This window comes from Ischnura elegans, chromosome 5, assembly GCF_921293095.1.
Source record: "Ischnura elegans chromosome 5, ioIscEleg1.1, whole genome shotgun sequence".
Lineage (NCBI taxonomy): Eukaryota > Metazoa > Arthropoda > Insecta > Odonata > Coenagrionidae > Ischnura > Ischnura elegans.
In genome coordinates this window covers 84,677,482-84,693,453 of record NC_060250.1, presented here as the reverse complement: position 1 = coordinate 84,693,453, position 15,972 = coordinate 84,677,482, and the positions used below count along the sequence as shown (strand labels likewise).

The 15,972-nt window shown below is 40.9% G+C and overlaps 1 protein-coding gene and 1 long non-coding RNA gene across 2 annotated transcripts in view; one reads left to right on the top strand and one right to left on the bottom strand.

The window, feature by feature from the left end:
- LOC124159150 overlaps nucleotides 1-15,972 on the top strand; it is a 229,009-nt gene that overhangs the window by 45,667 nt on the left and 167,370 nt on the right. The gene's annotated exons all lie outside the window — the stretch shown is intronic.
- Nucleotides 11,278-15,708, bottom strand: LOC124159152. The gene is made up of 2 exons (XR_006864911.1): nucleotides 15,625-15,708; nucleotides 11,278-11,349 (listed from the first exon to the last, which is right to left on the bottom strand). It is a non-coding gene; the product is annotated as an uncharacterized LOC124159152 (long non-coding RNA).

Sequence of the window (15,972 nt, the reverse complement as noted above, 5' to 3'; positions counted from 1 at the left end):
AGCTGGCCGTGGTATCATACCGACCCCTAAGCCGTGGTGTGACACCGACCGGTGGCCACTCGTAATCTCTCGGGGGCGGTGAACGCGCTTCGGGGCGGTATGATACCGCAGGCGGAGTCTCACCGCATGCGGTGAGCCGTTCGTACACGGAAAAAAAAGATTTGATTAAAACTATCGAACTGGTGTGATAGGGAGTATTTTTGTTAAATGTACTTAAACTTTGATGCAAATTATTAAGCACTTGATTTATTTTACCAAACGCTAGCGTGAGCTCTTGATATATTTCATCAAATATTTTGGTATTGCATAATTTGGTCAATTGTACGGAAGAGCTTCGTAAAAATAACCGAATTAATTCAATACGATTCTGAGTTTGATAACTTTTATCGAAGTTATGATTAATTTTACGAAGTTGATTGGTTGTTTGGTAAAAATTATCAAACTCTACATTGCTATGCAAATTTGGTTCGATAGAATTTACCAAGTGTTTCGTAATCTATCGAACGGTCTATCGTTCCTCTTATGTTTATACCAATACACATTTGCAGTTGAAAGATTCTTAAACAGGCCTTACATAAAAGATAAGTTGGTAGAAATGCTTTTGCTTTCATTATTTGTGATGGCGATAACGTTTTAATTTTGTTTACTTTCATTTTTCTGTTTTTTCCTGCTTTAAATTGCAATACTACCCGTTAGCTGGTGCATCAAAGACATTGATTGAATCGCATATTATCATAGATATTAAAGCTGTAAGGAGATGTTTGTGTATTTCGACACATTAAAACTTTAATTAGAGGTATTCCTGAGGTATAATCATTCGCGATCATGTTTAATAACATGTGATAAAAGCCGTGATACTAGACCCAATCCCTGCTAAGGATATCACCCAGCACGTTAAAGCCATCTCTATATCGATGTAATAAGCGTGCAAATAAAGTTTTCTTGCGTATCTGCACTAGATATTCATATGGAGTAACTACGTAATGCAATTGTGTGCATCAAGTATTCCTCTTAAGCATACAAAGGGAAACTGTAGTCACACCTTATTCACATTTCAAAACAAAGGTTAAATACTTACAACAATAATATATTACAGCGTTTAAGTGAGCAATTATTATGACAACCGATTTAGACTAGTTGTTAGTGTCCGTTGCTACCACGCGGAGGGCCCACGTTCAATGCTTCATGCAGGCTTGTTATTTTTCCACTTTTTTTTTATTTTTTTTTGCAGAAACTTACGCCAAACTCCTAATTTTATTATTTTCAATCATAATAGTGTTTTCTGGGTTGAAAATCTTTCACATGTGCGCACTACGTCGATTTTTATACCCTTTCGATTTTGATAGTTTTTATCGAATTGCTGTAGCCATTTCGGTAACAATTACCAAATCAGTTTGATAGAATTTATCAAACTGGTTTGGTAATAATTACTGAAATTTTCAATGTTCCATATGAACCCAAAAGTTTGATAAATTTAATCAGAAATCGATAGTTCTAATCAAACTTTTTTTTCCGTGTAATAGGCCTCTTAAGTTCGTGTATCGTAAGAACTAAACTACAGGTAGTCGCGAAATCCATCATTTTTTCCAAAAACATATGGTTTAATTACTCAATTTTTAACCAAATTGTCATATTTTCATTAAGTATTTCATTTAAATATGAATATTGACCATCGTAAATGATGTTATGGCCTTCACATTATGCCGTAAACATCTTACAAATTTTATAACGCCATCTTATTTGATACGAAAATGACAAACAGTTACTATTGTTGCACCTTTAAATATATATTTTGAATTAAATTTCAGTGTGCGATAAGTCAACAGAAAAAAAGTAAACGCTGCGACCGGGAATGGAACACACAACCTTTGCTTCACGGACTTCTGCATACTTAGCCACCGACGCTTCATGCAAGGTGGTGGAAATTCGTAAACTACATATGACTATACTTCGAGACTAAACTATATTTCGAGAGATAGATTGTAGAACAGACAGATTCCAAATGTCATTTTTTCCACGATCAATAAGAGATTATAACGGCAGCAATAGAACTCGTAAATAGATTGCATATTGTAGCCTACTAACCTATGTAAAAATTAATGCATGTTTCTTAATCCAATTATTATTTCTAACAGCATATAGTAGTATAGTTTGTTAGTATACGGGACGTTTTTTGGACGGTGTGGTGTGCATGTGGGAGTCCAAATGCATGCTGCATCCTGGTGATTGATCACCCCCTGCCAAACACCCTAGAGGTGGCTCGCAGGGTATTATGTAGATGTAGATGTATGACAAGATGGTGTGAGGGTGACTCCGTATAGTTATTACCGTAGCTATTCCCGTTATGCTTGAACTAATATTAAAACGAATATTTAGTATATACACAATGGAATCAACTGTATTAGGTACATAACCACGTCTAATTGAGATGTAACTACGATTCCAAGTCACGCACACAGTCTTATCAAACTAGACAAATTTTTATATTTTCAAACCCACGGACACGTTTCTAATGCATCATGCTACCTACATATTTGTAAGTCATAACGCCATGCATTTCAACTTATTTCACGTGCTTTTTGCCAAATTACTAGTCCAAATAACATACAAACGAACTTGCTCCGAGAATGATAGTCTCTCAGATTTATTGTCTAATTTACACGAGAGTTAAAGTCACTTAGATTTATATTACTCTATCAGAACATCCAGATATATTATCTTTCATGAAAGAAAGTGGTATTATTTTATTAGAGCCAAATAATTAATAAAAAAACAGCATTATAACATATCACCATTCGCAACCGGAATGACTTTCCGACACCTCTGGCCCAATCGACTTCCATCCTATCGGAAGCTGTCCTTGAGTCGATAGGAAGCAAGTCTGAAACGCACGGATTGCCTCGCCGATAGTAAGTGACGTAGGATCCGCGTCAAGTCTCCCGATCCGCTCGGAAGGGGAGACTCTGAAACACCCTGCTGGTCTGAGAAACGAAGCTAATCTACACCTACATACTATTCCGCTAGCCACCTAAAAAGCCGTGTGGCAGGGGGTGTTAGGACACCAGCACCGTATCCATATGTAAATCAATTGTTCGAACAAATTTACGACTAGCATTTATTGAAGTCCTTAATGGTTCGGGGGAAAAACGAATTCCCACATCTATCCGTTCGGATAAATATCTCTGTATAAAAGATATCTATTCTCAATTGTTCGGGAAATCTAAGTCTAGCGCGCAGCCTCGGGAGTCGGCTCCCAGCATACAGCCCCGTTCACACTACGCTCTTTTTACGCTGGTTAAGCCCGACCATGGTTCCAAGACGAGGTGTGAACGCAAGTTACCGTTAACCGTGGTTGGGATTCTGACCTTTCGCGACCAAGGTTGGCGGTAAGTAGTTTTTGCGTGTGTAAACGCAAGTTGGTTAAAAGTTGGTTAGAAAAAGAAGAAGGCGAAGCAGCACCATGGTGGGAAAGGTGAAAGAAAACAAAAATTCGAAGATTCGAAGAGGTGACGGCCGTTCTTATTGAACTACATTCGTCAGAATTAATTCAAAGGAAAGTGTTCTAGATTCATTCTGTATTTTTTTTATTTATAAATTTTAAACTTGATTAAAGATATACGATATGTACTATAGTTTGTAGTGAATTAGCCATTTGATCGCATTGTATAAATTTACGGATTTATTCAATTATGCCTATAAATATTATGGTAGAAATGATTTAAAGTGCGAGAAACTACCGTAGTGTAAATCCGATGGTCACAATTATTTAAACGTATTGGTAAGATTTCTTTGTCCCAGCTTAAAAAAGAGTTCTTATATTCATCCTTGAAAAAAATTATCCTCCCAAACCGATTAAAAATATCAGCCTAACTGCTAGTCAAATTAAGTTAGAAACGTAGGGTGATATTAAATAGTACAAAAAATTACCACGTTCTCTCTTATTTCCTAAGGTTAATTTCTACAATATTCAAGTCACACATCTACCATTTAATTGAACTGAAGTAAAATAAAGTTTTAATTTATGGTATTGCATCAGATTGGATCATGTACTTGTCGAAATCAGAAAACAATAATTACTAGGACTGCAATGCAAAGACAAGAGTATCTCAATCCCAAGTCACCACAAGGGTGCCTCAATTGAGGATTAAGGCTTAAGGTTAGGTCCTCTTTCCGTCACCTACATCAATGATATGTCAGCACATCCGAATCAAGAGAAAGTAGTAGTATATGTTATTGATACCAACCAAATTATTACCATTAGTCACTTTAATTCGGATTCAATGGAAAAGTAGAAAAATGCAAACTGCGCTATCGATGAAATGATTATTTGGACAAATACAACTGAATTAACTTCTACGTGGCAATAATAGTGCGAGGAACAATGCTCGACGACGCTGGAATGCAATTATGTCATTCTAAGCAGCTTATACCAGCTAAGCGTATGCGTTGAAAAACGAAAATCATTGCAATTAACACAAGAACTTTTTCTTGCACATCCGCTATTTCCTCCCTACAGGTTATTCGCTCTTATCAATTAATATTTCACTCGGACTTAGTTTGCCATTCAACAGATGTCGCCAGTGTCTAACCTTGGTGTGTGTGAACGCACGCTGGTTGAGAATTTTAGTAGTGTTAGCGGGGCATTATTCGCTTAACATCTGGGCAACGCTGAGTGTATGCCCGCAGTTTTTGACGAACCTGACTTCTTCAGGGCTATGCCGCATGTTATTTTCTTGAAAATTGCAATATAATATTCCTACTGTGCCTCATCGCCTGATGCCTGCAAAAATGAACTTTCCCTGCTGCCATATTTTATGGTAATTGCCTTTGAAAATTCGCTTTTTTACAAAGGATCATATGGCAGTACTAGTTTTGGCAGAGGAAGCTGAAGCACATTGCAGTCAGCGAAACTTTTGTCACTAAAACACAACGGACGCGGTGAAAACCCGAATAGAATGGAGAGATCATCTAATCAACGCCGCGAAAATCTTCGAACCTATAAATATTGAATATTATTTATACTCGAACAGTCGTTGAACAATTAAAAGTAGTGGGCAATACCGTACTACTTTTTAGTTTTTTTTTTGCAAATAAATGCCCCATATAAAGTGAATCACGTTAGTAAGATTTATATAGCGCCACAGTCAACTTAGTGGTGCCAAAAATGTTAGCTTAAAATCCAAGTTATATATTATCGACATTTTTTCTGTCTAAATTTTGTTTTTTCCCCCTCGGTATATGTCGTTTATGTTGGCGAGCCTTTTTTAAACTGCTTATGCAAAAAAAGTATTAGCCCGCGCAGTCGCGAACTTATTTTCTTTATGGAAGGATATAATTGCCGTAGAACTTCCGAAAACTTATGTTATATATAAGAAATAAGACTGGCAGCAATATTTTTAGTCCATAGGAGAAGGTCAGCCGGATGTATACGGTATATTCCATATGTGAGGTTCGGCGAGCATGACCAATTAAACCAGCTCGTATAAATTGGTTGTTGCTTTGCCCTTGATAATGCAATTTGCTCGTGACGGGATGAGTCAAATGAAATACCGAATCTCGTCATTTTATCTACATTCCTTTGAAAATACCCATTCCGGTGAACACGCTCTTAAATTAACGACGTTCCGGTCTCACAAAGAGTTCCCAACTTTCTAGATTTATCAACGAATATATTTTCAATGAGCCTCTTGACTAATTTATAAATGGTTAGAGAGGGATTTTGGAACTAAGACGCTTGATATATGCGGAGGGATATTGGCCGGGGAGTTTCGTGAAAACGGTTCTAATGCCGCTACCAAAAAAAGTAGAAAGCTGTAGAATGCGTAGATTATAGGACCATCAGACTAATATCGCATACGGGGAAAGTGGTTCTAAGGATATTAAACCGTCGAATGGAGGCGAGGGAAAACAAGTATTTGATCGAAGATCAGTTTGGTTTTAGAAAAGAAAATTCAACTCAAGTTACAATGGCGGTCCCAGTGGAGGGAAACCTAAAATATAACCAGGAGGCGTATGCCTACTTCGTGTATTTTGAAAAAAACATCGATTGAGTGTACTGGGTAAAGTTATTGGATATTCTCGTGATAATAGGCGTAGATTGGAGGGATGGGCGACTTGTTCGTAATCTGTATATGGCCAAGATTCTGCAACTGATGATAGCTAATGGAGAATCTGAATGGGCAAGCATTGGACGAGGGCTGAGGCAAGGACGTCCAGTATCGCCTTTGATTTACGTGAACGCTGAGGATATGGTGCAAGAGTGGAGTGAGTGGGAAGCTGGAGTAAAAGTGGGGAGAATGTTTTTTTTTTTTAATCGGTGAGGTTGGCGGATGATCAGGCGTTGGGTAGCCTGTCAGCGAGAGGGCTTCAGGCTCTTGTGGATGCGTTAGAAAAGCGTTGGGAGGAGAATGGCATGAGGATTAATCACCAGAAGAATATGCGATTATGAAAAGCATCGCGAGCTAGTGAAGTGAGACTACATAAAAGAAGGTGGATTAAACTTGAGCAGGTAGAGGCTATTCAAATATTTGGGCAGAATATTAATAGGAAAACGGATACCTACAGCAGTAAATGCTTAAATAACTTTTTCTTTGCACAACCATTTTTGCTCGGATCCACGTCAATGGTTCTTATTCTTCCCGTATACGCGTGGGATGATTTATAAGCAAACATTTTTTAATACATGGAATGAGAAGAATTATTTTTTATACATATTCTGTAGATAAATTTTCGTTAAAAAATTGTGTGTGCAATTCGGCGAACAGTATTTTAGGGTCGACAATTCATGACTATTTTAGCGGAGCGCTTCCGTTCCACGTTGATCTATGGAAGGTTGGAAGAAGTTTGTTTTCCCCTGCTTAAGTTTCCTCCCTCGTCGAGCGACTCTTCCTCAAGCATTTTGATGGCTTCTTTCCATATGTCTGGGGGTCAAATAAATGTTTGTCGCCGTGTGGTCATTCCCCCCAAGGGGAGGTATTGTTATCATGAAAGGATCGCGGGAGTCTTCTGCCCTCCGTATATCCTGAAGCCGGTTGAATTGATGCTTAGTTGATTAAAATTCAACGCTCGTTTCCTATTTAATGGGAAACGGATGTATACGAAGTTTACGATCGTCTCTCTTCTCCACCCACATTATATCACATTTTCCTTTGCAAAGCCATTACTGTTGGTCTGGGGTGAGCTCTACCCTCACCTAAACCAAACTCGATTGATCACCCCCTGCCAAACACCCTGAAGGTGGCTCGAAGGGTATTATGTAGATGTTCTCTTCAGTTCTTACCGCGATTATTACAATGGAGGATTCTCCAATCGGCCATTTGTTTTTCACCTACCTCGCATTGAAAGATGTCACATATAAGTCGCCACTCTGACGGAAGAGCGATCCGAATTTCACGGGAAAGTAAACTTAAACTTGGGCTGTTAAGCGTCTTTATATTTGAGATGATATATTCTTTCGAATTATTAGCAGTTAAATTCCTCTTGAGTGCAAATACGGTATTGCAAACATTAATGGATCGCTCTGCAATCATCAACGCGCCGCAAATTTGTTTGAAAACCGATTCAAAAGTGACCGAAGTGGCAGCAAACATGAAGCTTATTACTCGACGGAATTTGGTCCCCTCTTTGCTAAATGTTTGACCTAGCCTATGGAGCCGATTTAAATTCACATAACGGAGATTGTTTTTTTATGGTTTTGATGTTTGAGAAAGTCCCTTAAAGTGATACTTAATGGAATTATTACTATAGTATGTATTTATTGACTCCAACCATCATCACCATTTCGTAACATATCATTCAGTGAATCATTCTGGACGTTAGTTTGGGTAGGCGAGGGTAGAGCTCACCCCAGACCTGACCAGTGGTGTGTGATATCACAGATTTTAGATGGGGCAACCACTTCCTTTCACTAGGCCACCTCTCCCTTCGAGAATGTACTAAGGATTCACCCGAGATTTGAAACGGAGACCCTTCGATCATCCTTCGGGCTCTCTGCTAACTTGGTTACCACGCCCCCCTACACTAGTTGGATGAAAAAGGCACGTTTGAGCATTGATATTTTGAGCATCGTAACGAAGAGCGAGTCTAAAGCTTGAATCTCGTGATAATTTTTCCCCCATTCCTTTCGAGGGATAGCTCCAGCGATCGGTCCATTGATGGTAGAGAAAAATGACCGTTTCACACCATCATTTTCCGCGATGGCTCAAGGGATTGAAATTCCATTCCTTTTTCCATCACTCGGAACGTCCCTTTTCCTGCCGCTGGCACTATTGCCGGCACCGTTCTTTCGCCTTTCAGAGCGAACGGCCGCTAACAGCGGTTTTAACGTCACACTTACATACACGGTTAGAGAGACGGTGGGAATGACCGTATGATTCAGAAAGTGATGGGGTCGAGCGATCACTCCTTTGGTCCCTGAAAACGTATCGATGGAGCTATCATTCTGAGGGATGGAAAAAATGATCGTATGAATCAAGCTTAAGAGTAAGTGACGTATGAGAAATCATTGAAAATGTTACATTAAAGAACAGCTTATCTCGTTATCTCAATTAATGTTAAATTATTTTGAACGTAACTGATTAATTAGATTTTGACCCGTCCAAGCGAAATAGCGTCCCGATAGGGTTGGACGTCTCTCCTAATCGGGTGGTCGTTAATTTTTTTGGAATCCTTTGGGCATATGAGATTTCCCTGCTAAGTGTGGTTAACTGATGGAATTGCGAAAATAAAGGAATACCCGATGAGTGCAGACCGAAAAGGAAAGAATTCAATTTCCCAAAATATGCATAAATGTGTTGATGTGTGACCTCTGTCGCATCCCGACGCCTTCGCCAGGACGTAATGACAATCGCGAGTCGCAAGAGTCGAGTGGCTGCCTCCTGACTCGCGGGTGTGGTTGAGAATCGGGGAAAATGAATAAAATTCCCGCTGGATACTAGTGAGGTTATTTATTGAAAGTAAAATACAAGTCCCCTCTAATTAGTCCAGCTCGTCGAGACGCCGGGAAACCCGGCCCGGCCGTCTACTCTCTCTGGAGAGAACTCGCGACACATCCTCCTCTTGCGTAGATTGTGTCCTAATCGCACCTCCCCCCACTCTCGACTTGCCCCCCAAAAGGCCAAAAGGCTCTGCTTCTCATACAGCCGTCATGATATTGATAACAGACCACAAGCAGGGCCATGTGGGGGTGCACAACACCTCCCCCCCTTACCAGAGAGAATCTTCCACACGATTCTCTCGACAAACTGCACACATGCCAAGCAGATATACATACATGTTACACACAAAAAAAACATGAATGCTGGAGTCACTGATACAATAGTGAAAAAAAAATACACACAGTTAAAGCACTAACGTTTTCCCGATTGTGGCGTATTGCTACCACCCGTTCTCGATACTAATTGCTGGCTTGAACCCGGAAGGGGTACCAGCGGTAGATTTACCGTATCAGATGGTGGACTTTGATGCATTTGTTCTGTAGATGTATGCACCTTACTAACAATTTTTGGCTTAAAGATTATACATAAATCTTTACATTCACGGCGTCCCCTGTCATCTGAATACGGGATCAACCTTTTGAAACAACATTTACAACAACAACAATAAATCATTACAAGTAATATGAGAATCAAAGATACATAAGTAAATGTAGAAATTTTCTTGTGCTCATAGATGTGAGCTTGGTCCCAACTCTCTTTTTCAATTAATTGCTCCACCTCCGAGACCTTTACACTAGCATATTTTAAGTCATCCAAATGCCGAATCAAAGGCGAAAACGGCATGTTTAATTTTAATCTCGCAAAAGATACTAAATCCTCCTCTGATAAACAGCAATCAAAGGTCAATGAAAGAGGAGGTATTACATCATTCTTGGAATTATTATATTTAAGGTTTATATCACCCTGGAGAATAGCACCAGTGCTATAACCTTTGCAATAGTCATTAAACATTAATTTTCCTGTGCCACTTATGGTAACGTCGTAAGGGTCATCACTCTTACATAGCACGGTGACCTTTTCAGGTCCTGGAGAAACAAATAACCACTCCCTCGATCCTAAACGAGTCCAGAATGTTTTTTCTAACGACACAATTCTTCGATCACAATTTAATGGTATTGAGGAAGCTGATAGAAGCAACTGAGTTTCACAATCATCAAGCACGTGCACAAGTCTTAGTGGGCATGTTTGCTTACACAATCGTGCATTTGCACTCACCAATTTACAATCAGCAAAATCTTCTCTGGAAAGTTTTGTTACATATCTCCCACTTTTATCTAGCAGCAGATACTCTCTCTCCGGCTGGATAAAAATAAACTTCATTGACGTGCCGTTAATCTTAATAGGTAATGGTATTACATGGTACACATTAAATCTTACTAAGTTACTCAAAGGAATTGAAATAACATATCCCAATACGTGATTAGATAGAAATACATCCAGCTCTAGCATTTTGAGAAGTTTACTTCGGTAAGCCACGCCTTGAGAGAAAGGTAGGGTTAGGTCTTTAGGAATGTCTGCCTTGTGCTTGTCAAACATAGTCATTATTTCTTCTGGGCTAATAATTTGTGGCTGCAGCACTCCCTTTTGCGCGTTTATTAGTGAGTCTATCACAGCATTATACTGATAGGAGAGTTCTCCGATGGCTTGACTTAACTGTTGGACATGTTCGTTCCCTGATAAGACCAAAATAATATACTTTGTATGATCAATCAGCTCTCCCGTTGTTTTATCAATATAATTTTCTAACCTTCTCAATCCTTCAGAAAGTATTTTCTCATTTCCCTCGACGTCTATTAATGACTGATTGACAGCTGAAATAGTGGATTTCATGAGAGTTACTTGTTTCTTCACAATAGTTAGAAGGTCCTTATTTTCAGCTTCCAGGTTACCTATTTGCCCTGTATAGTACAATGCATCTGCGTCATCCAGGGTCCCAAAAAGAACTTTACTTACTTCCCCTATAAAATTAAAAAGGCCTCTTCTTCGCCTATCAGGAGATCTCGAACGGGAAGTTAACTGCTCCATTATGTCCTTTAGTTTATAAATTCTATTCAAATCATTTCTCAGTCCATGAAACGTAGTTCGGCACCCAGTCAGATGAATCTACGAAGCATTCTGATATTTCCTGCAGAAGTCTTCAGTTAACGAAGCATAAGTATTTACTACGGCCAAGTTTCCTTCCAGTTGAGTGACTAATTTCCATTCACTACTATACATTTCCGCCTCTCCTTGTGAATCGTAATACAGCCCAGGTGATTGTTTGTACTCTTCTATTCTGTGGTCTTCCCCCTTTCCGATGGTCGCGAGACTCAAACAGAGGAAGATGCAGGCTCCCATCTCCATTTTTAGGATCCTGCGGAAGATTAGAAGAATATCTTTAGCCGGTTGGCATGGACTTTCACCTCCGACCCCCTTCTCCTCCTTATCGTAACATTCACTCCGTCCACCCCTGTGACAACATACGGACCGATCCACTGAGAAGATAATTTCTTTGAACGCCCCCTTCTAACGGCTTCGTCATGCAACAGGACCCTATCGCCCACTTTAAATATCTCCAAGTGAGTAGTCCTGTCGTAAATTTCCTTACTTCTTTGTTTTGCTTTTAGTAAGACTTCTCGGGCCCTCATGTGACTACTTTGCATCCTATCCCGCAATTCCTTCACGTAGTCGTCATACGTGTACGAGGGAACTGAGGGGTCCTTTTGCAATATTCCTGGGAGGTTAGCCTTTCTCCCGAACATCAACTCATGCGGAGAGAATCCCGTTGCGCAATGCGGTGTAGTGTTATACACAAAAATGGCGTACTTCACCCACTCTGTCCAATTTGTCTGGTCATCCGAGATGAAATGACGTAAAAACTCTATCAGAGTTCTGTGACTTCGCTCTAGGGCTCCGTTCGATTCTGGATGATACGCTGAGGTCTTCAACTTTTTTATTCCTAGTAATCGGCATGTATTACTGAATATTTCACTTAGAAAATTAGTGCCTTGGTCAGTTAAAATTGTTTGAGGAACACCGTACTTCAAGATGATATTATCCACAAACGCTCTTGCCACTGTGGTTGCATCCTGTTCTTTTATTGGGATTGCTTCCATAAACTTTGACAGCTCGTCTTGAAAAGTGAGCAAATACCTACTTCCGTCATCTGTAACGGGTAGGGGTCCCACGATGTCGAGGCTACATTTTTCAAACACGCATTCAGGCGTAGTGGTTATCTCCAACGGCATCTTAGTTTTCCTCCTAGTGATTTTATTTTTTTGGCAACTCTCGCATCTTTGAATGTATTCTTCTATGTCCTTTTTCATTCCTTTCCAAGCATGATGCGGCTTGATTCGTTTGTACGTCTTATTCATTCCTGTGTGTCCCCCAAGAGGTGAGTCATGATATTGCTTCAATATTTCTCTTTTTCTTTCCTCGCATGGATTGGCAACACCATCCGTCTTCTCTTCAGCATCCAAAGAGTAAATTCTACTTAACGCGTCAGCATTAGCATTCTCCGATCCCTTCTTGTATACTACATCGAAATCGTATTCCGCCAATTTGATTCTCCATTTCATCAACCGAGAGCTCGGGTCCTTTACATTGAATACCCAAGTCAGCGGCTTATGATCCGTGACTACGGTGAATCTTTTGCCGTAAAGATAAGGACGGAAGTACTTAACTCCCCATACGATGGCTAGCATTTCCTTCTCCGTCGCGGAGTAATTTACCTCAGCTTTACCGAGCGTACGGCTTGCATAAGCCACGGGCGGATCCTGCCCAATGATGCCTTGAGATAATATCGCCCCCAACGCGTAATTGCTCGCGTCGGTCGTGAGAATGAATGGGCGTGAAAAATCTGGGTATTGAAGAACTGGCTCCGTAATCAAAAGATTTTTCAGTTTTTTAAAAGCATCTTCTTGCTCGTCCTTCCATTCATACTCTGCATCCTTTTTCAATAAATCATGTAGAGGTTTAGCTATCAGTCCAAACCCCGGTATGAAGCGGCGATAATACCCCGCCAATCCAAGAAATTCCTTCAGCCTTTTTACTTTATCCGGCCTCGGGAAATTTTTCACCTTCTCCACAGTCGAGGGATTTGGTTTGACCCCCGTCTCTGAAATCACATGCCCCAAGTAGTTCACTTCCTTGCGAAGAAACTCACATTTTTCCGGCTGCAATTTCAAGTTGTGTTCCCTTAGCCTTTGGAACACTTCTCTCAAGCGCTGATTGTGCGTAACTAGGCTATCTCCATGCACAACTATATCATCAAGGTAAACATAACAGTGTAACCCTTGTAAACCGCTCAATACCGTATTCATAAGGCGCTGAAAAGTAGAAGGAGCTCCTTTAAGACCCATCGGCACTCTTTGAAACTCATAGTGAGCTCCTAAGGCACTAAACGCCGTTTTAAATTGGTCCTTCCGATCCAACGGGATTTGGTAGAACCCACTTGCCAAATCTAATGTGCTAAAATATCGTGCCTTTCCCAATTGATCCAAAATGTCTGTAATATTTGGCAATGGATAGGCATCGCCCACCGATTCTTCATTTAATTTTCTGAAATCCACCACTATTCTCCACTTTTTATCTCCCGTAACGTCAGCTTTCTTCGGTATAACGAGTATTGGGGAGTTCCATGCACTTTTACTGGGAACAATTATCCCCTCTTCTAGCATTTTCTCCATCTGCCTTTTTACCTCTTCCTTTTGAGATTCAGGGAGTCGGTAGGGTCGAGTATTAATGGCTCCTCTTAAATTGGGAGTGGGAATCTCGTGACTCAACGTCTTAGTGTGCGATAACTTGTCTCCAGGCAAATAAAACAAATCTGCGAATTCTTCGCACAATTCAGTGATCACTCTCTTTTCTAGATCACACAGATGCTCTTGCCTTAAGCAACTCCGTAAAACTTCTTTCCTTGACAAATTATTTTCAACATTGCATTGAATTTCTTTCATATCAGTATCCACAGATTCCAACTCATCAGGAACATTGCATTGAATTTCTTTCATATCAGTATCCACAGATTCCAACTCAACAGGGGAAATCTCTACCTCTTGTTCCTCATCGCTGATATTCAAAATGCTTCCAATGCACTCTCCCATCTTCCCCTCCGTCAAAGCTGATGCTAAGAAGACACCCTCTTTTATATCTTTCTTGTTTATCACTCCCACCCCCGTGGATGCAGTAGGAATTTTTACTCGCACTTCACTTCGGGAGGGTATAGATATTTTTCTAATCTCCTTAGTTACGTCTTCCATGGATTCTTTTGAGTCAAAGTCCATGAGTAGGCCTCTCATGTAGACCCTTTTTTGTGTACAATAAATCACTGCGCCAAGATCATTCAGGAAGTCCCTACCGAGAATTCCATCTACTTCAAGACGAACATCGGCTCCCTCTATCAAATGAAAACCATGTTGCATCTCCTTCCCTTTCGCCTCCAATAATATAGCCGCTTTCCCTTTTGTCTTGATGGGCTTATCAGTAATGCCTCTTAATAGCAAGTAGTCCTCCGGCCAACACCTGGTTTCCCCCTTCAAGGACTCCATTTTAATAATACTCACATCTGCACCGGTATCAATTAGAAGACGCAAGATGCCTCGTTTGCTCTCTCGACTCTGGAAGGTTATCGTATCGGCTACATCACAGCGACTCGGCCCTTTCGACAATTTTCTTACTTCCGACAGACGAAAGCTCTTATCTCCTTTCCCATTCAGCGACCGCGAGTTATCATCCATAATTTGACGCGGCTGTGGCGATCCATTTTCGGAGGATTTGGCTCTTGGTCTGCGACAGTCTCTTGAAAAATGGCCTAATCGCCCGCAGTTAAAACATTTCACACTTTCTACCCCTTTTATCTCCTTCTCTTTCATGTTTACCTTCCCTTTAAGGTAGCATTTTTGCGCTGAATGCCCAGGCTTGCCGCAATTTTCACATTTAAAATATCCTTTCATATTCCCTCTTTCTTTCAGTGACAATATGGCACTCTCCTCTTCTAGGGCGACTTCTACCGCAGCAGGCAATAGTATAACTTCTCCCTTACTCCTCACAATTGTTTGTATGCGCTCATTAGCCAGCCCTTGAACAAAGCAAGCTTTCGCGAGATGGTTAACTAAGGCTAAAGCGCCGGCGATCTCTTCCTCTTGAGATACTCGTCTGGCCGCTTCCCTCAATTCCGTTTGCATAGAATCTATGCGATTACCCCAACTTGCAATGCTCTCCGTCGGACCTTGCTTGGAGTTAAACATTGCGCATGCGTAATAGTCTAGGGTACGTCTTGTAGCATAGTTTTCTTCTAAAATAGCTCTCACCTGGGGCCACGTGTGAGCGTGATCTCTGACGAGAATTTTTGAACGAGCATCCCCCGTTATCCGAGCCTTCACGAACTTTAATAATTTGTCATGATCGATCGGATTTACTAACTCGAACACAACGTCCACGTTTTCTAAAAACTCCCGGAGTTCTTTCTTGTTCCCGTCGAATGGCTTATTAACAATCTTTATGGCTTCCGAAATACTGCAGAACGTTCCGCGACTATCAAGGCCTTCTGAGCTAGTCATCGTTGTGACGGACATTATGACAATTAGCAGACAAACTTAGTAAGGGCGATACAAAGGGCAGAGGAAAGGAATCAGGGTGGCTTACTTACAGTAAAGCCGACTTCTCCTTTGTACTCTCTCTCAGCGCAGCTTCCTCTCTAGACGAACCGCTGCGATGAGGTGATGCCGAAATCTCAGGGGTGGCGGCGACTAGTCGGTAGAGCCTCCCCTCTCAGCGCCTGATGTCCTCTGCTTCTCAGTGAGGCTCTTCGGTGGCCTTCTCAGGTCTCCACCCTGATGTCCTCTGCTTCTCAGTGAGGCTCTTCGGTGGCCTTCTCAGGTCTCCACACTGCGGCCACGACGACGATTCTCGAAAAACCCCACACACCTAACACCAGTTTTAATGTCGCATCCCGACGCCTTCGCCAGGACGTAATGACAATCGCGAGTCGCAAGAG